Genomic DNA, 19731 nt, shown 5'->3' with positions numbered 1-19731 from the left:
TTCCAAGGTTTCCAAATCTACTTAAGGCCAATCATTGTTGCAGGTTAAATGGAATTTTGGATCACATCCTTGCATTCCACAGTCCAAGGTCAGTTAAGTCTAAAATCATGTGGAATGTGGGGTCAAGATGTTAGCAGATGGAATCTATTGCAAGCAAGCCACCAAAACTATCATTTCCCTTAACTCCCAGTTTCCAGCTAAGTGAAGGACAAAGACCTTTACTGCAAGAAATGACAAGTGAAGGGAAAGCCATACTCAACATTAAAGGTTTTTTATCAACTGAAATTGATTCTGTTGAGCATTTTGTTTTGTTCTATTCACATCAATTGCCATCTTTTGAAATACCCAAAATCTAGCGATCAGCTTTTTATGGAAGAAAATAATTTACATTTAAAAAGATCTCAGTAAAGCAGCCAAAGCACAGAGATGTATTGTGCAGACACGGCAATAAAATAGATAAATAATCACATATTTAGGGACCCCAGTCATTTTCTGAAGGATTTTTTGCTTGCTTATGTTTGATGCTTCAAATAAAATAAGCTAATGTAGACTACTTCCTGTGGCATATTAACACAAGATATGTGTCAGTGTTAAGGAAACACCAGTTTTAATGAAGTATTGCCCTGAGTCTGGGAAATTTCCACCAAACAATTGGATGTTCATGTGACCAGAAGCGTTATGACTTGTTATTACTGTCATTGACTAAAGTTTGGGTTGGTATACAAATACAATGAATGAATGAATGAATGAATGAATGAATATATAACTAAATAAAATTGTGGGTGTTTGTCAAAATCACTCCTTAATATATCCACTGTAGGAGGTGAGCCACCTCACACTACCTAATGGTAGGACCAGCCCTGTTGATTGTGAGATTTCCAACAGCAATGACACAAATATACCAATGGTAAACTGCCAAGAGTGAATACATCTAGCACTACCATTATAGACTCCTAGATTTGGCAGTTTCAGTCTTTTTTTCCACCCCCAAAAGCAGTTGTTGTTGTTGTTGTTGTTATTATTCCAAGTTTCAACAAAAGGTTGTCAGAGGTTCCATACAAAAAGAATAACAAGAGGGTCTCCTGTCCCCAAAGGGCTCACTATCTATAAAGAAACACAAGGTAGACATCACAGCTGTTGCAGATAAATTATTTATCCTCTATAAATTGTACAGGAAGCAACTTTAACTGAGAAACAAGAGTTTGATATTCATTACTAACTAAATATAGGCTAAGAAAACAATAAACAGACTAAAAATATCTTACTCAGGCAGAAGGGGAACCTCTCAGTTTGAATTCAGGTCAACAAGTGAAGGAGCAGACAAACAAGCCCAGACTCCACTCCCAAGCCAGTATATAGCTACATTCAAATATAGACAAGCACACCTCATACACAGAACTGAGACAATGAGGCTGTTCTCATGTGCAGACTAACCCAGGCTAGGGAAGCCCAGCCTGGGTTAAGCTACACATAAGAACTGCTGGGATTGGGCTCAATTCTGGTGGGGCAGTGCCGCCTAGCACAACTTTTAGCTGAGGTTAAGGGAGTGAGCATTCCCTCAACCCGGGTTTACTGCTTGTGTGTGAGCTTGGGCTGCTTCCAGCCTGGCTGCACACAGAGTTGGGCAATTATAGCACCTGGGTTGCTGTAGCAATGGGTTGTGTGGGAACATGGATGGTGCTCCCTCGAACATTTTGCCAGACTTTTAGGTGGAAGGTGTGAAACCAAGCCTTCCCCCACCCACCTGTTCACCCTGCCCACCTGGTCATGTGAACGCCCTCAATGTCTGTAGTAAATCCCAACATACCCTTTCTCATTGTCTCATTCTTGAATTCTGAGTGCCATTTTTTGTTTTATGGTTGATGCATTCTTTTCTTTTCCTGATGGCAACAATTTGTCTTTCTCTGAATCTGGCATGCCTTCAATTTTGTGCCAATCTGTAGGTTCTGGCATTTTCTCCTCTCTAGCTGCCAGTAGGGATGTGTGAACCAGCTCAGGGTTGAGCCAGTTCACCATCAAACTGGTTTGACTTGACCTTGAGCTGAACCAATGGGCACCCCCCGCTCCACAGGGCCAGTTCAGAGCTGGTCAGGTTTGGGGGTTCTAAACAATTTTTTTAAAAACACTCACCATCGGGTCCGGCAGTCTTGGGAGGTGCTGTCGTGGCCACGGGAGTGTTTCTGTCATTTCTCCCTCTCCCTGCCAGCCTCCCCTCGTGCTACCAAGGGCTGTTTCAGATCATTTTCAGGCCATTCTGGACCTTTGTCTGGTGGCAGCAGCCACCTTAGAGGCCGTTGCGCATGTGCACCGGCCATTTGTGTGGCTGGGTCATGACCAAATGCCTAGGGTGCATGCATGGCGGCCTCCAAAGTGGCACCACCTCCAGAGAAAGGGCCGGAATGGCCCTAAAATGGGCTGAAATGGCTCTTGGAACAGCAGGGGGAGGCCGGCAGGGGGAGGGGAAAATGGAAGAGACTCCTCCGTGGCTGCAGCAGCAGCCCCTGAGACTGCCAGACCCAGAGGTGAGTGTTTTTGAAATTTTATTTTATTTTAAACTTTAGCATCCCTGAACTAGTTCAAATTTGAGCCAAGCCAGGGATCTGTTCATCCAATCTTTGTTTTCACACTCATTTGCAACATTAGCTTGTTCTATTCTGCAGTCTATTTCATATAGTTCACCATCTTTCAACATGCCTTTCATTAGAAGCTTTCCTCCTTTGAACATAAAGCAATGGTCCATTCTGAAAAGAACTCTACATCTATGCATTGTAGCTGTTTTTACACTAATTAAACTGTTTTGCAAATTTGGATCATAGTATGCCCTTGGAATACACACTTCGTTCACTCTAATTGCATCAAGATTACACTTCAGAGAAACTGTTCCTTTTCCTTCTGCAAAAATCTGCTGCCAGTTAGCAAAGTATATAGGATTTTTATGTTCCATGCTTATCTCGGAGAAATCTTGCAAATTATTGAAGAAACTAGCTGACCCCTCACAGAGCATCTGTGTGACAGTACACTACCCCCACCTTCAGGCCCTCCTGCCCCAGTCTCCCATTCCCTTCCCGCCCCCAGTCTCTCCTGCCCTCCCCCACTCCACCTCCTGCCCCAGTCACTCCTGCCACCCCCTGCCCCACCTCCTGCCCAGTCTCTCCTACACTCCCCTGCCCCACCTCCTGCCCCAGACTCTCCTGCCCTCCTCTGCCCCACTTTCTGTCCCAGTCTCTCTTGTCCTCCCCTGCCCCACCTCCTGCCCCTGTCGCTCCTGCCCTCCCCCCACCTCCTGCTGACCCCGCACAGAGCCTATCACTTCACCGGGCAGTGAGCTGCCATTTTCGTCTAATGCTTGTCAGCCATCGGGCAGCCTAGCGGCTCCCAAAGGCACCTCTCCTCCCTGCTTGTCGTCCTTCAGCTGTTCAACCTTTCACCTCCTTCAGCTGTGATTTCCCTCAACCACGACCCCTGTGCAGTCTTGCCAACCACCTCCTGGCGTGTGCTTCTCCCTCCCACCCTTACACATGTAGCCCCCTCTGGGCCCGCCACTGGTAACGGCTACAGTGGGGGTGGAGCTTGCCACATCCCCATGCATCCCCGGGTCCATCTACAGGAATTAATAATATAGATAGATGTGAAGTAGCTCCACAATCCAAATATATTTTGTTTCTACTCTGACTTGCATCAAGTCTGCAGATTATTTCTTTTGCAGTGCACAATTTTTCATATTTCTCAGCATTATTTTCATTGCTTTCGCTTTTGCATAGGCAAGTTTTTTTGTTAGAAATTCCATTTTTATGGCATTTAGTCTTATTCCCTTTACTCTGTTGAGAAAAAAATTCCTTTGCTCTTTACTAGGACAATCATTCCTCAAATGCAAGGTGCTTCCACATATAAAACATTGCCCACCATCTGCAATATCGTGGGTTGTTTTTTAACGAGTCCTTGCTTTCTATTTGCTTTTTCAAATTAAACTCTTGCAAATGTTCCTGCACAAAACTCAAAGTCACGTTTTCTTTAATTTGCAGAAAAATTGACAATATTATCATATTCTTTAGGCAAGATATTAAGCAAAAGCCAATTTTTTGCAGGTTCAGGCATATTTATCTCTTGCAGTTCCAGCTCTCTGAGTGTTCCCAAAAATGAGCATATGTGCCCTTTCAAACTCTCTCCCTCTTTGAATCTTTAACTACACAACTGCAGCATAAGAGAGACTTGATTATTAATGGTTCTTTGTTGAAAGACCTCCTGCAATCTTACCTACATCTCTTACTGTATTTTGCATCTTCTATACAATAGGTTAACTGATCACTTACAGTTAGAGATATGTGTCCCATGGCTGTTTCTTTACAGAATCCCATTCTCATCATTTCTCTTCATTCTCTGTTGGTCTTTGTTCCTCCAGAACATAATATAGTCCAAGGGTGGACTATCTTATATTCTGATAAATATGTTCAGCAACAACCTCACTCTGAAAGACCATTTTCTGTAGTTTGTTTCATTGAGCAGCTCAACAGTGGGATGCCTCCCCATAGTTGCAAATAGATGCAATTCACCAGTGGGATTCCTTCCCATAGATGCAAAAATTGTCATCTTGTACAGGTTTCTTGCCTACAAACTCATTGTTATCTCACCTCCTATTGCTTCACAACTGGGCCCATAACCCAATGTTGCAGAGAAATTACTTATCATCTATAAGTAATTGTACAGGAAGCAAATTTAACTGAGAAACAAGAGTTCGATATGTATTACTAACTAAAACATAGGCTAAGGGAACAATAAACAGACTAACAGTCTCTTTGGTAGAGAGTGGGAAAACCTCTCAGTTTGAATTCAGGACAGCAATTGGAGGAGCAAACAAACAAACCCAGACTCCACCCCCAAGCCAGTACATAGCTACATTCAAATATGGACAAGCAACAAGCATGCCCCATACATAGAACTGAGACAATGTCTGTAGTAAATCCCAGCAACTGCAGCCACTGGAAGTAGGCTGTGCTGAAGCTGAATAGGGCCAGTTGCTCTTCCCTGGCTAAATATAAAAGAACTAGCTGGCTCAGGCACAGAGCATCTGGGCCTCTAGTTCCCCCCGCCCACTGGAGTTTTCTTCCACGCCCTCCCATCCCCACATGCTGCCTGTCATTGTTTTCTCCCCCCATCACCACTGTTTTCTCCCACCCGCCCTTTCTCCCACCTGCCGCCTTTTCCCCCTCCCACCCCCGCCATTTCCCTCCGCCCCCACCATTTTCTTGCCCCCCACTTCCATTTTGGTTCTGGAGACTGGAACCAAACTGCAAAAGAGGGTTTGGAACCAAATTCTCTTTTGTGTGAGATCACAAAGAACAGCTTCTTTCTCGTTAGCAGTCACTATATAGATTTGAAAATGGCTAACTGTCTTTATAGTTTCCCTTTAAACATGTCCAGCTCTTTCATAACATTTTCACAAGGATTGTATTTCTCATCCTTTTATCTTTTTCATTGCTTTCCCATGCAACCTTTCCAATTAGTTTGGAAATCCTGATCCATTATGCATTTGATTGGGTTTTGGGGGATGGGGGCATCTGAAATAGATCTCGCTTCTTCCGCACAAAGCAGTAGAATACAATTCCCTTACCCTTTATCCCTGACCTTTCACTGGTCTCCCATCCTTTTCACATACTTCAGGTCTCTAAAGTGAAGAAGCAAAGCAGTAATGCAGCAGGCCAAAGAGATAATGAGCAAGCACTTTGCTGTAATTACTGTGTTAGCATCTCTGGAGGGACATGAAAGCTCGCACTGTCCCTTTAACAGGACAATTTGATAATCCTCTTAACACTTTCCCTTTTGGGGGGTTTGATATTTCACAGAAATTTTACTTTGTAAAATACTCCAAAAGGGATGCTTAAGCAATAATGCAGAGATTATGGAAATGACTCTCATTTAGTGCAAGGAGAGACTCGACTAAAGCCACGGACTGCTTCGGAACATGTAACCCCCATCAGGAGCTTCACTTAAATGTTTATTCATTGAGCAGTAAATGTTTATTATAATACATTTTATTGGAACATAAATTAAAGAACTGTGATTATGGGGAGAGAGCATGTTAAAGCAATGTACGTTTATCAAGGCAGAAGGTAAAGACGGGAAGCCTGGGAAATGCAAAGGCTGGCTTCCTTGCATCTGTATGTGATTTGGCAGACATAGGAAGAGAGGGAAGGAGAGACTCAGAACATTTCCAAGGAATAGGCACCCCATCCCTAGTAGGCGTATGCATGGAACGGGTGGGTCTGGTTTGGTTCTGGACCTGAACTGGACTGGGCCAGTTTGGTCCGGCACCCCCTCAAGCCCCCCCCCCCCAGTTCGGTCTGGTCCAGGTGGGGTTTGCGAATATATGTGTGTATATTTTATTTGTTTGTTTGTTTGTTTATTACTTACCTCCTTTGGGGAAATTGTTTGAGGCAGCAGCGGGGTCTGCGGAGGTTCCCCCACCCCCTGCCGGCCAACCTTTATGCTGCCACCGGCCGTTTGGCTGGCTCTTTGGCCCATTCGGGACTTCCCCCTCCGGTGCAGCAGCCATTTTGGAGGCCACCACGCCTGCACAATTGTCCTCCATATGACCCAGGCCATGCAGAGGCCAATTGTGCAGGCTCAGCAGCCTCCAAAATGGCCACCGCGCCAGAGGGGGAAGTCCCAAACAGGCCGAAGAGCCAGCTGAATGGCCTATGGCTGCATAAAGGGAGGCTGGCGGGGAGAGGGGGAACCTCCGCAGACACACACCCTGCCACTGCCTCCAACAATTCCCCCGAAGGGGGTAAGTAAATAAATAATTTTATTTTTTTTAAAGTCCGCGAACCCCCCAAACAGTCGGGGGGTGTTTGGTCCAGGGTCAGACTGAACAGGGGATGGTTGGGTTCGACCCTGAACGGTCGAACCGAACAGGTTCAACATCGAACATGTTCGACATGAAACCTGTTTGCATATACCTAATCCCTAGTTTCTGTATATTTGACATGTGAATTGACCACCAAAATGTGGCCATAAAGTTGGACCATAGCTGAGTGCAGCCCCATATGCCCATCTGGATGGCTTTGCCCCACCGTTCTTTCCCTTGGCCTCTGCTTCCTCCCTTTCTCTCTGCCTGAGGACCTCTGACTACTGCCTTCTCTCCTTTCTCTATTCTTTTCAAAGAGTATAGCTGGGCTTTTTAAAAGGAAAATTTAGAACTGCACAATGGTCTGTGAGTGTAATTCCTACATGTAACATGCACTGCTACCACACACACCTGTGCATTTTCCTTAGCCCTACCCTGACTTTATTTCACTTAATGGATATGCTGTGCATTGTTACAGTGTGCAAAGCAGGAATGGAAGTCCCACCCTCCGACGCATCACTCACCCTCCCACCCACACTCTTCATGGTCTTCATCCCAGGCTGCAGATCAACGAAGCACTCACTAACACACATATGGCTTTCACCTCTTCAGACAAACACTTGTAAACATGAAGAGCACAGATGGGAGGGTATGGGGGAGTTAGTGATACTCCAGGAGGGATTTCTGGATGGGGTTTCTGGATACTCCAGGAGGGATTTCAAGCTCTTGCCTTGTGCACACATGCTTTGTTGTCTAGAGTCACATTCCATGACATTTAGAAGCCCCATAGAGTTGGAGAAAATCCTCAGAACTAGGAATTCAACACCACTATTGAGAAAAATGTTGTATTCACGGGTGAAGACAGTGTGGGGTAGCAGTGGGGTCTGCGGGAAGTGGAGGAGGGGAAATTAGTGTGCTTGATGAAGGCCTGCATTCTAGAGGAGTCTGGATTACTCACTTTTCTCATTGTTATCAATCACTTTTTACATCATCTATCACAATACAACATGTGCATGACTTGAATTTTTGAACTGCATACATGTGCTTTTAGAACTGCACTCCCCGCCTCTGCTCCCCAGACTTCATGTTTTGTGTCTGGTTGCACATTTTTAAAATACCCTGGTGTTTAGCATTCTTTATGACATGCTGTTTCACTTTTTAAAAAACATTCATAAGAGATATATGCAACCTCTATCTCCCACCACCAAATCGGATGTAGCACAATCCAGGAAAGGCATTATCACTTGATCCTACAGGTTGCATATGATGAATTTTGATGTTTGCCTTTAGGCACATGATCTTTAGGAACATAAACCCTGCTAAATGAGCCATAATGCATCTTTTAAAGTTGTGATACTCTATGTAGCAGGATGATAAATAAACATAGCATAGTGCCCCTACAGTTTATGACATTGATATCTCTCTTGTGATTACTTTGTGAGAGTTGTTGGTACAAGGGGCCATTTTCTTTTTCTTTTTTTCTATGCAAACTGCTTTGAAATCTTTTTGGTTGTTGTTGAAAAGCTGCATGTAAATATTAATAATCTGATATCCAAATATTAGAGGCTGACATGATGTGCAGCATGATGTTGCCACAATGTTTTGCCCTGAGGCTGCTGCGCTTTTACATGCAGCCCTGACACTGTTGAAAACCAGTGGTTGTGCAAGCAGCATTACTGCAGCTTTTCCCATTTGCCACATTAGAGAAAACTGTGGTAGCGCTGCTTTCACAACATTGGGGCTGCTTATGAATCTGCAACAGCCCTGATACAGAGCTTTTTGGTGACATCATAATGGCCACAATTTCTAACTTAATTTACTGGCTTTACTAAATGAAGGTGCCATGAGCTTGCAGGTCCTGGAAAGGAGCCTTTGCCTCTTGAACATTTCTAAAGCATCAAAATAATTTTTTTTTTAAATCACGGTGAGACTCCATTATAAAATTATTTTAGAGAGAAAAAGGAAATACCCTGCATATGATTTGGGAGAGGAATTAGCAATTGCTTATGTCTCACACTTGGAGAATCATAATCTAGATTGGTACATTTGAGAGAGCTATTAGAAACAGAATTTACACACACTTAGTGGGACTTCTTAAAAGTCCTTCAACTTTTCCCTTTTGAATAGCATATTCCATTGCTATAATATCACAAACTTTTTCTCAAGTTTCATAAGTGGCTCACTGCATAGGTGTGTTAATATGTGGCTACCATTTCTAAAAAGCTGGCTGTGCAGTATTAATCATGACTGTAAACTAAGCATATGAAAACTATTGAATGAATATGCAACGCAAACCTTTCTAGCTTCCCTTTAGGAATTACAACATGTTCATATCTCAATGTGAATATCTAAGATCACTTCAACCAGAATCTTATTCCTTTAATGCAGCTTAATCAACCAGCCCAATCACCACTCTTAAATTATTTTAGTTTATATCTGTGCAGGGAGTTGATGCTTATTAAGAACAATGTACAAAACCAGTGGGATCATCTCACATTAATTATAGTGATCAGCTGTGGATTTTAAAGCTCTTGTTCAACTAAAGTAATACATACATTAGCAATAATAAATAAAACTTCAACTTCTTGGTCCTGATCCAACTATATGCATGAATACTAGAGGGCTACTGGTTGTGATGCACATCTGTAGCCAGTGGTGTCCAGAACCAGTTCATCTTGAACCAGTTTCGATTTAAACTGGCCCGGTTTGACTGGTTTGAACTCAAACTGGTTCAAACTGGTTTGACGGTTCAAGGGGCTATACTTGTAAAGGGGAAGCTGGTGAGGATCCCTCTTTACAACAAAGGGGAATCCTGCCTTTAAAAAGACAGCCAACGGGGCAGTGAGAGGGCATCGTACTACTGATGCCACTGATAGCTCTTCTAAACCCCAGCGTTCTCCCCCAGCTGTGCTGCCGCCATGCAGGTTGCGCTACTGGTGGGGGCTGGGGAGCACCAGGGTTCCTCACCAGATTCCCCTTTGCAAGCATAGGCCCTCAGTCTGTTGAAGTGGTTGAACTGGTTCAACTTGGTCTGATTGAACGGAACGCTCAATCAGTTCAACTGACCATTGTTCAGTTCAACCGAACCAGTTCATGGACTGGTTGCGTGCACACGTGTGCATGGCGTACGGGCGTGTGTGCGCATGCGATGGGCACATGCGCACTTGCTACTTCCGGCCAATGACTACAATGGGGTGGCAGGGAGGAATGCTGCCACCCCGAGGGGCTTAGAAATAATGGAGCGCTGGTGGGGGAAATGTGGTGGGAGGGGTGAGTGCACCCTCCCCCACCCTTAAAGAACTACCCCCGCCAGTGCCAAAGCGCCGAAATGGCCCCCGGAGCCGAAACATTTCGGAGGCCTTCATAATGGCCTCTGAAACGTTTTGGGCACAAGCCTAGAATGTAATGCTGTACTGAAAGTTTGCAAAATTTCAAAACCTGTTTAATATTTTTCTCACATTCTAATCTAAAACATCAGATTTTGATTTTAAAAATATTGCATCAAAAATTCACTGTTTTCTCTTGACAAAGTGAATGAATGATTTTAATATATAATCTACTAAATTCTATTGCAAGCCAGCACAAATTATGTCAAACATGTGTTGCTACTGCATGTATGTTGTCAGACTCTATCAAATGTTTGTATGTCAAACATTGTCATGTACTGGCTGCTGTTTCATGGCAGATGTCATTTGTTGTCAAATGTTGATGGTTTCATGTCAGACATTCTCAGATACTGAGAGCAACTGCACATTCAGTTATCAAATATTGTCAAGTACTGACTGCTACTGAATGCCAGCTGTCAGAGACTGTCAAATGCCGAGTGCAACTGTGTACTATCAGATACAATTCCTGTGCACAAGTTTCCACGGTCTTGAGTTATCTACCCCCCCCTCCCCACACACACACCCTATAATCCCTAAGGTCCTATCATGTGTTTCAACTTTACGAAGCAGCAGTGCATATTCAAGATGCTTCAAGGAATAATTGATATGTACTCAATGGTCCTGAGCATACAGTTTTCCTTAAGAAACGCTTTGCTGGATCAGAGAAAGGACTAGCTAGTCTAACCTTCCTTCTTTTTTGCAAACCACAGTTAGATGTAACATGGTCCACTCAGACCCAACTCCAGGTTTTTCTGAGGTATCACACCACCTGTAGGCCCCTCCTCCACACCCCTCACTTATTTAGTATCTACAGGACAGCAGCTGCTTCTCCAACTCATCCTCACTGCTGCCCTCACCTGCCACAGGTGAGCAAACAGGCAGCAGTGTTAGCCTTCTGCCCATCACTGCTGTATGCTATGTGTGAAGTAGGAGTGTGCAAGGATTTGGGGAGAGCTGAGTATGCCATCAATGTTCACTGTTTGAGCATTCATTCATCATGAGTTTGTAAAATTACTGTTCATTTCATCACAACATTGTCCTCAGTTTTGTTCCTTCAAACATGTTTGAAATGAAGGAGGGGCAGTGTCGAGGGCATGATTTTCCTGGTTTTAAAGTGTAAAAGAAGCATCAGAGCTCCTACCAGCATCCACGTCTCCCCCCACCCGACAATGCCCCAGATGTTGCACCAGTCTGGGGTACTGTGGAAAAAACCATGGTGGCCACCAGGAGGCAGCTGTCAGAAGGAGCTGTAGCATTCCTTTTAAATTTTCAGAAGAGTTTAAAGAACACGGGGGAAAGACTGTCTGTCACTCTTTGTTGCTATAAGGTCAGCCCTCTGCCTGCTGTATCATGAAAACAAACAAGCTCAAATGGGCTGAATGACTTTTATGCTATTTGACTCAGTCACTTCATGGCAAATGGACACTGGACCAAACAGGCCTGATTTGGTTTAATTTTCCATTCATCATAAAATGAATGCACACCTCTATATAGAGCCATATGTGGAGAAGTCCCAGATATGGAAGACCCTTTGCAACCTCTTGAACTTTCCAACACATCACTGTTGATGATACTTCTGTGTGGTAGCAGATTACAGTACTTTCTACTACATATCTGACTGTCTATAGAGGCGTATTATGTCCAATCACTTATAGAGAGCAGGAATCTCCTAACAGAACTACTGCAGCCATATAATTAGGAATAACAAATTGATGTGCTATGAGAAACAGGGAGTACCAAATTACTCTATTTGTCATGGTAATATTCATGCTCTCTACCTAAAAGCATTTGTTATTTGTGTTGAAGAAACTTCTTATTTGGGGCTTTCTTCAATTGGTTTTCCAACTGCAAAATTCAGTGCCCCAGAGGATTTGACAACACTATGATGGCTTTGGTCAAGTACCAGAAAAGACAGTCAAACAAAGTGAGACAGGGTGAAATAAGCCAAGGCAAGAGGAGGCTGCTACTGCTACTCATAGTGATGAGTTGCTCAGGCTGATGGCCATTCTCTGAGGCAACACTCCACAGGCCTGCTGGGACTGGCTCATGGGTTCAGCTGACAATCACTCAGTGGCACTCTTACTCTTGGACTTCGGGGCCAAGGTCCAGGGCCTCCACAATCCTGGTGCCTCCAAATCCTCTTTAGTCTGTCCTAGGTGGTGTGGTCTACACTGGGCCTCACTGCACTGGGCAGCCGAGTGTGATTATGACCTGTGCTTTAGAGACAGAGTGGGGAAGGAAATATGTGGGATGGGAATATGTTAAATTGAGTGTTGAAATGTTTCTACGAATGCATATCTGCATAAATATACCTGTTTTTATATTCTTGCATTCTTGTGATTTCAATTGCTGTTTGTGCCCTCCAGAACCCACATGTTGAAAATACTGTGTTTGTCATGGTGTGTATGTGTGTGTGTATGTATCTGTATAAAAGGGGATAATGCTTAATTTGTGGGAGTGGGGCTTCAGCAACGTGGCAGGTGAGGGGGGGATGCCAAAGAATCTTCAGTCCAGGCTCCAAAATTCCCTAGGGGCACCTCTGTAATCACTTCAGGCTAAGTAGTGGCATTTAGTCAGCTGGGCTTGGTCATGACCCAGGCCATGCAGAGGCCCATTGTGCATGCATGGCGGCCTCCAAAATGGCCACTGTGATGGGAGAAAGGCCAGGAAAGGGCCAAAGACCTCCTGAACCGGGTGATTTAAGGCATAACAGAGGCTGGCAGGGGAGGGGGCCCCTCTGAGGAGCCCCCCCCAGCCTTGAAGAAACCTCCCAAAGGGGATAAGTAAATTTAAAAATTTTAAAAAATGACACCCCCCCAAGCCAAACTGAACTGGGATGGGGTTTTTCAAGGGGGGCAAAACCAAACTGGCTCGGTCAGGTTCAAGTCCAGTTCATTCTCGAACTGAACCCAGCCAGCTGGTTTTGTGCACACTCCTACCTGAGTGAACTGCTCACTCATGAGAATGTAAGGCCATGGGATACCCCTTCACAACTCATAAGAAGAACTGTCTTTGGAGTGTTGGGCAGAATCACTAATAATGTGTTATGACAATCTCCTTCTCCCAAAGACCGTTCTCCCACATGAGTGTCAGACCATGAGAATGGGGATGGCAGATATCACCCAACCAAGTTGCTCTATATAAGCAAGCCACGGGGACAAGTACCCCGGCAACAGCTTTCCCTGCCTTGGTGACTGCTGTGAAGAAGCTGTCAAAGAATGCCCTCTGCTAGCTTGTCTGCCCATTTGAACATGTCCATCTTTGTTTTTGCCCGTAACAGTGATCCTACTCTTCCGGGGTCACTTGAAATTAGGGTTCTCCTCTCCTGCGATTCCCTGCAGTAGCAGATCTGCATACGGCACAATGCTGGTCCAAACCCGGGAAATTTCACTGAGAGTATAGATCTGCCCCTGCAATTGCTATCAGGAGAAGGGCTTTAAAGGCATGGCATTTATAGGGATTTAAATGCCCGTTCCTTGCCAAGGGTGGACGGACCATTCAAAAAAAGCAAGATAGTGCTTATGCCCCTTTGAAGATAGTGGCCAACGGCTGCCACCCTGGAAATGTGCTGATGCCTTACCACAACTTGGCAACACTAGCACTATGGAGCCTGCTGGGATGCAGCCTCAGCAGACCAGGAAGAGGGAGGGGCTCCCTTTCCCTAAAAACAGAAGTTGTCGACCTGCAGGTGGACAAACCTCTGTTATGTGAATCATGGCTTGAAACATCAACTACCAACCTCCGGCTTCACGTTACATGTGAATGAGGCCAGTGACAAGTGAACAAAATTTGCCCTCAAAACAAGTAGGAGCATCTTTTAAGTGAAGAATCACTGGAAAGCTTTTGGGATAGACCATAGTTCACTGGTAAAGTACATGCTTTGTAACGTCCTAGCATCAATATATAGCAATTCTAGTTAAAGGATTTCAGGTGACAAGTCTTAGTGCACTCAAACAATATTTGGGTTGGTGTTTTGTTTTTAGCTTTTCCTGAGACTGCTACAAACCCCACAAATGAGTAAAACATGCTTTCTTCCCCGTGCCAGTTCCCTCCCCCTCCCCTTCAAGCAAAAACATGGATCTTTTAGAAGGGTGATGGCTTACTCGATTCAGGAAAGGCTGTTTGTAATTGGAAATGTGGCTTCTGAAAATGCTCAGCAGTGCCATTTCCAGGAAGAGGGGAAACTACAAATCCCATGCTGTCCATTAAGTCATGATGCTCCTGAGCAAGATCAGGAGCCTCATTTCCCAGCCAGAAAGGCCTTTCATCACTAGTGAGCTCTCCTTAATGCCCCTCATCCCAAACATAAGAGGACCTTTGCCTGAAATGTGGGAGGAAACTGTCAAGAGGACTGACTAATGGCAGAGTTGGAGCCCATTTTGAACAAATCCAAAATCAATGGGTTCTGGGTCTGATGAAACAGGGTGAGGCTTTTCAAACTGAGCAAGTTTGTACTTAGAACTTCCCCAATTGTGAATTCGCCCCCATCGCTATGCAGGGCTGGGGAAAATCTTTTGCCTGAGACCTTGCAGAGTAACTGCCAGGAATGAGGATAGGAGCTCTAGAAAGGAGGTTATGCTTCCCCTATCCCATCTTTGCCTTTCTGTACAGAAAGGCCTTTACAACAACCTTTACAAAGCGATGTTGGCAGGAGAGGATTTGTTGGTGATTCTTCCCTCCTTTGGCAAGGCTGCCATGCTTCAAGTTGAGTGTGTGATTATGTGCCTTCCGACAAATAGGCCTTATTGAATTGAAACAATTGGAGCAGGAATAAAGTGCCTCCTTGTAGGCTGCTAAATTGGAAGGCAAATTAGAAAGTGGCATAAGTTTGCTTTTCCCAGATGTTTGTCTCTGCATGGCACCCATGACTCCACACTGCTGTTTTCACCCTTATTTTCCTCAAGAAAGCAAAAGAAAAGGAAACCACTTGAGATGTAATTGCCTCTTGCTGTTCCTGCTTGGTTCTATTACATGAACAGTAGGGAGAATTCAACTTATTATGTACGTTCTCTCCATAACCTTAGAAAAAAACCAAAGCCGTGGGATCTCTGCAATCAAACACCTGCTGTTTTTATTGATGGAGGGTACATGGATTCAAAAACAAAAAGGAATCCACAAAAACCCACAACCCATTTGTTGTTTAAATAGAATAGATGGATTTTGTTACGCCACGTTGCATTCTATAAAAACTTAATGCCAACAGTAAAGGTGAACAAACCATGAAAGTGTCTTCGCAGATTCTAAGTGGTCCATATGCCAAGGTAAATGTTGTGCCATTTAAGCAATAACAATGGGCACAATGTTTGTATTTCTCTTTTTAGGGCCAGAGACATCTTGAGTCAATGAAACTTAACATTATCTAACATATACATTATCACCCCCCTCGCTTTTCTTTCATAGGGTTAGATCTAAGGCCTTTTGCAGTGAATGTTCAGTTTGTGAAATGGATATTCAGTTTGCATAGAATGTGCATTGGCAACGTGGCATATCAGTTCCAGATAACCCTGGATGAATCTGATTACTTAGATCCTTTCAAGTCTGGCTTCTGGCCTTGATACAGGATAAAAACTGCCTTGGTTACCCTGGAGGATGACCTAGGCCAGGAGATAGAAAGAGGAAGTGTGATTCTGTTGATTGTATTCTGTCCTCATGCTGTTTAATATATACATGAAACTTATGGGATAGGTCTGCGGTGCCATCAATATGTGGATGACACCCAGCTCTACCTATCTTTTAAGTCAGCAGACACCAGGGTGGCAGTGAATGCTCTGAACCGGGGTTTGGAGGCTCTTCTGGGCTGGAAAGGGGCAAACAAGCCGAAACCTAATCCAGATAAGACAAAGTGCTCTGGGTTGGTAAAACTGATCATCCGAGTAGTAAGGTAAATCTGGACTTGGACAGGGTTACATTCCCCCCGAAAGACAAAGTCTGAAACTTGGGTTGCAAGTTGTCGTACGCTGATTGCAACCCTACTTGGAGAAGTCACACCTGACCTCAGTCATTCATACTTTGGTAACATCAAAATTGGACTACTGCAACACACTCTATTTGGCACTGCTCTTGAAGAAGCTTCAGAAGCTTCAGCTGGCCCCTTCAGCTGAAAGTTCAGAACCTTCAGATGCTCATGGGTGCAAGTCGTTTCATGAGTGTTACATCCACCCTGTGGCTCCTTCAGTGACTTTGAAAGTCCTACATTGCTTGGGGCCAGGTTACCTTTTGGACTGCATTCACCCACATGAACCTGCCAGGGCCCTCTACCCAGCATCTCAGGCCCTGCTTATGGCCCTGCCATTAACAGAGATCCAGTTGGTGAGGACTAGAGACAGGGCCTTTTCGGTTGTGGCCCCTTGGATTTGGAACACCCTCCTGGAAGAGCTTTGTCATGCTCCCTCCCTCAGTGTTTTAAAAAAACCACAATTGAAAACACATCTTTAAAAAGAGGCTTTTAAATGTTTTATCTGCTGCTTATATCTGGTAGGATTTAGTTTTTAGTTCTTAATTTTTAGCTTTTTATCAATAACTTTTAATTTGAAACTTTAAAAGTGTTAAATTGCAAATGGGGTTTTAAAAGGTTTTGTCTTTTAACTTGTTCAATTTGATTAATCTTTTACTTCCTATTGTATCTATTTTATTAATGTTGTGAGCTGTCCAAGCACTAGTGTACTGGAGGGGTGGGGTATAAATATTTTTTAAAAACAAACAAGTATTTTGGATCACCTTCTGTTCCACACGAAGCCTGTCAGTCTGAGTAGAGAGAGGAGGGAGGGACTGCGCTCCCTCCCAACAAACAAACAAACAAACAAACAAGTATCTAGTATCTAAGCCCAAACTTACAGGCAACTCAAAGGAATCCTCTGAGGCAGGGAGCTTCCTCCAGTCCCTCATCTCTGTCCCTGTAACTTCCTCTTTTTTCTTACTGGCTGGAATGACTGCTATTCGCTGGAATAGCTGCCAATGGCTGAGCAACAGCTTAATCTTTGCTTTCACCTTCTCACCTCCCTTACTTATTGGCATGTGCTGACTCATGACTAGAGGACTCATATTGGCTTCAAGCAGAGGTATGTTTGTTTAAAAATTGTTTATGAGCCAGGTAAATGTGCACAAATGTGTGTGTGAAAGAGTCTACGTGCTTGCAGAGTGTGTGATATTTGAATAGGAGTGAGAGAAAGGGTGTGCCGAAAATGTTGCAAAGATATGGGTGTGTGTGTGTTTTGTGTGTGTGTATATGTGTGTGTATGAATATAGAAAGATAGATAGATAGATAGATATGATCTGAGAAGGCCCAGGGCCCATATTCCCTTTTTGAATCAGGGCCCTTTGCAACCTTTCTACACCTTGCCTGACAGCATGTCAGGATATCCTGCAGTGATGTCAGGGCAGGTGCCCTCTTGGTGTGACACCTGTGTTGATCAACATTCATCTTAACCAGCTCTATAGTTTATGTAACTTTAACATGTAACCCTGCAGCACATTGATCCATGAGTAAAAACACACCCTCAAAACCACCTAGGTTCTTGCACTAAAACAAATCAAGGATTCAAGGATGGAAGCACAACTAAAACTGGCCCAGAATCCGAATCTGCTGACAGATAATCTATCTGTGAAAGTCCACTGCTTCAGTCTGGGCACATGGAAAAGAAACTGACATTGCTCTCAGGGTTTTGAACTTAACTACGGCTGCATTCCTGCACACAGTCTGCTTACATCTCATTGTTTTCATCATTTCCCTATGTATGGGGTAAATGATAAATGGAAAGGTTTCTCCGAAGCTTTTAGTTTTACTACCACAGTCGCTATAGCACGATCCCTTCAACGAACCCTTAATTTTCCAAATGAGTGTGTAGACGAGGGTCCAGTGGTACCAACGGCCATTTTTTCAGCTTGCATTGTGGTTTTGAGCAATATATCATAAGGGCAATGATGCTTGGATGATGTATTGCGCTAATACATCATAAGAGCACTATCGCTCTTGTGATGTATTAGTATAATACACTATCAGAACACTATCACTGATGTATTACTCAAAAAAACCAATTTTTAACCTAAAAAAAAAGAATCTCGGGTTATACCAAAAACTGTGGACACTAATAATAACAAATACTAAATTATTGGGCTTGCTCATTGTAGGGTGTCTTGGAAAAGCTAAGACAGCTGTTTAGAGTACCTCATTAAGTTCACCCCAGCTGAGATTTCTTTATATTCCAATGAATGCATGGTCCTTGAAAACTGAACTTTGCACAGTAAGGGATATACATTAGCTTTTTAAAATAATGAACTATGAGGATGGACTTTTTTTGACCTTTGATTTTATAGCACAGCGAAGGCCTTGTTTGCTGCTGATAGAACAAAGACATTGTCAGAAATACTCTTGCCAAACTGTCACCTCCAGCCAGGGCCAGCCAAGCCCTAAATAGCAAGTACAGCAGCCCCCTGGGGCGCTGGTATACAAAAAGTTCAAAAGGCTCCCGAATTCAAGAACAATCCTGTTCCAGAACCTTTGTCTAACAGGATCTGGGGCAGTGGGTATTTATATATATCCTGTCACTCCCTTCAGTCTCCATGGTTTTCCTAGTTACAGCTACTTCACTGCAGTCCATTCACTCATGAATCAGGGGACAGAGTCTGCTGTTAGGTAATATCCTGAGGAGAGATGGACATACATATACACAATGCAGAACAAGTGCAGCAAAATTATCCCCCCACCCCCCCGGCCAGGCAGCGATATAGCTTGAACTAGCCTTTTCCTCAGCATCATGCTTAATCCTATTCTACCAGTGGATACTTTGCCCTTCAATGCCCTTGCCCCCATTCTCTACCAAGCTGACTAGCCCAAGTATCATCTGACCTGTAGGAAAGTGCCCACTGGTGGCTATTTGGAAAGCTGCTCTTTTGTTCATCTGTTTCTCGTCCTTCCTTTTATTAGTGCTCTGGGGTGAGTGAGTGTGTGAGAGAGTGTGTGTGAGAGAGAAAGAGCCCTTTCTTGACACTTCTTGATCAGTGGAATGGAAGTTATTTTACATTTAGGATTAACATTTCCAGAATAAGTATGCGACAGGCTAGGAGCAACTTGTGTGCCAGTTGTGGCCTGGCATCCCTCATGTTCATAGGTTAACTGAGATAACCTATTATGCTTATTAATTACTGCCTGTTGGCTCCTATGCTGAAAAGCAAGTTGGCCACACCTGTCTGGAAGATTCTGTAAATTCCAGTGGTGCTTATTTTTCCTAGTGTACATCTCATGTGGGTTCTCATCACAATGGTATTGTGACCTCTATTGATTTTTTCCTAGTGTCTGGGAGGATATACGAGCAGAGAGCATGAAGGTTATGCTGCTGCTTCTCCTCTTCCTCTTCTCTCCACTCCCACAACTTTAGTTCTAAATACAGTACCAGATTCTATAAACAAATAATGGAAGATTTCATGCCCTGCTTTTGAACTCAGTAGGATCTGACTGTGTGCTATTAGAATGCTGGACAAGATGGACCTTGATCCATTCATAAT

General features: G+C 43.9%; 1 protein-coding gene across 1 annotated transcript in view; it reads left to right on the top strand.

Moving 5' to 3' along the window:
• Positions 1-19731, top strand: part of LOC128345635 (bis(5'-adenosyl)-triphosphatase-like) — a gene marked incomplete at its 5' end in the record, with an annotated part of 348887 nt that overhangs the window by 105813 nt on the left and 223343 nt on the right. The gene's annotated exons all lie outside the window — the stretch shown is intronic.

This window comes from Hemicordylus capensis, chromosome 2, assembly GCF_027244095.1.
Source record: "Hemicordylus capensis ecotype Gifberg chromosome 2, rHemCap1.1.pri, whole genome shotgun sequence".
NCBI classification, from domain to species: Eukaryota; Metazoa; Chordata; class Lepidosauria; order Squamata; family Cordylidae; genus Hemicordylus; species Hemicordylus capensis.
The sequence above is the reverse complement of the archived record's forward strand: the minus strand, read 5'-3'. Positions and strand labels throughout refer to the sequence as shown.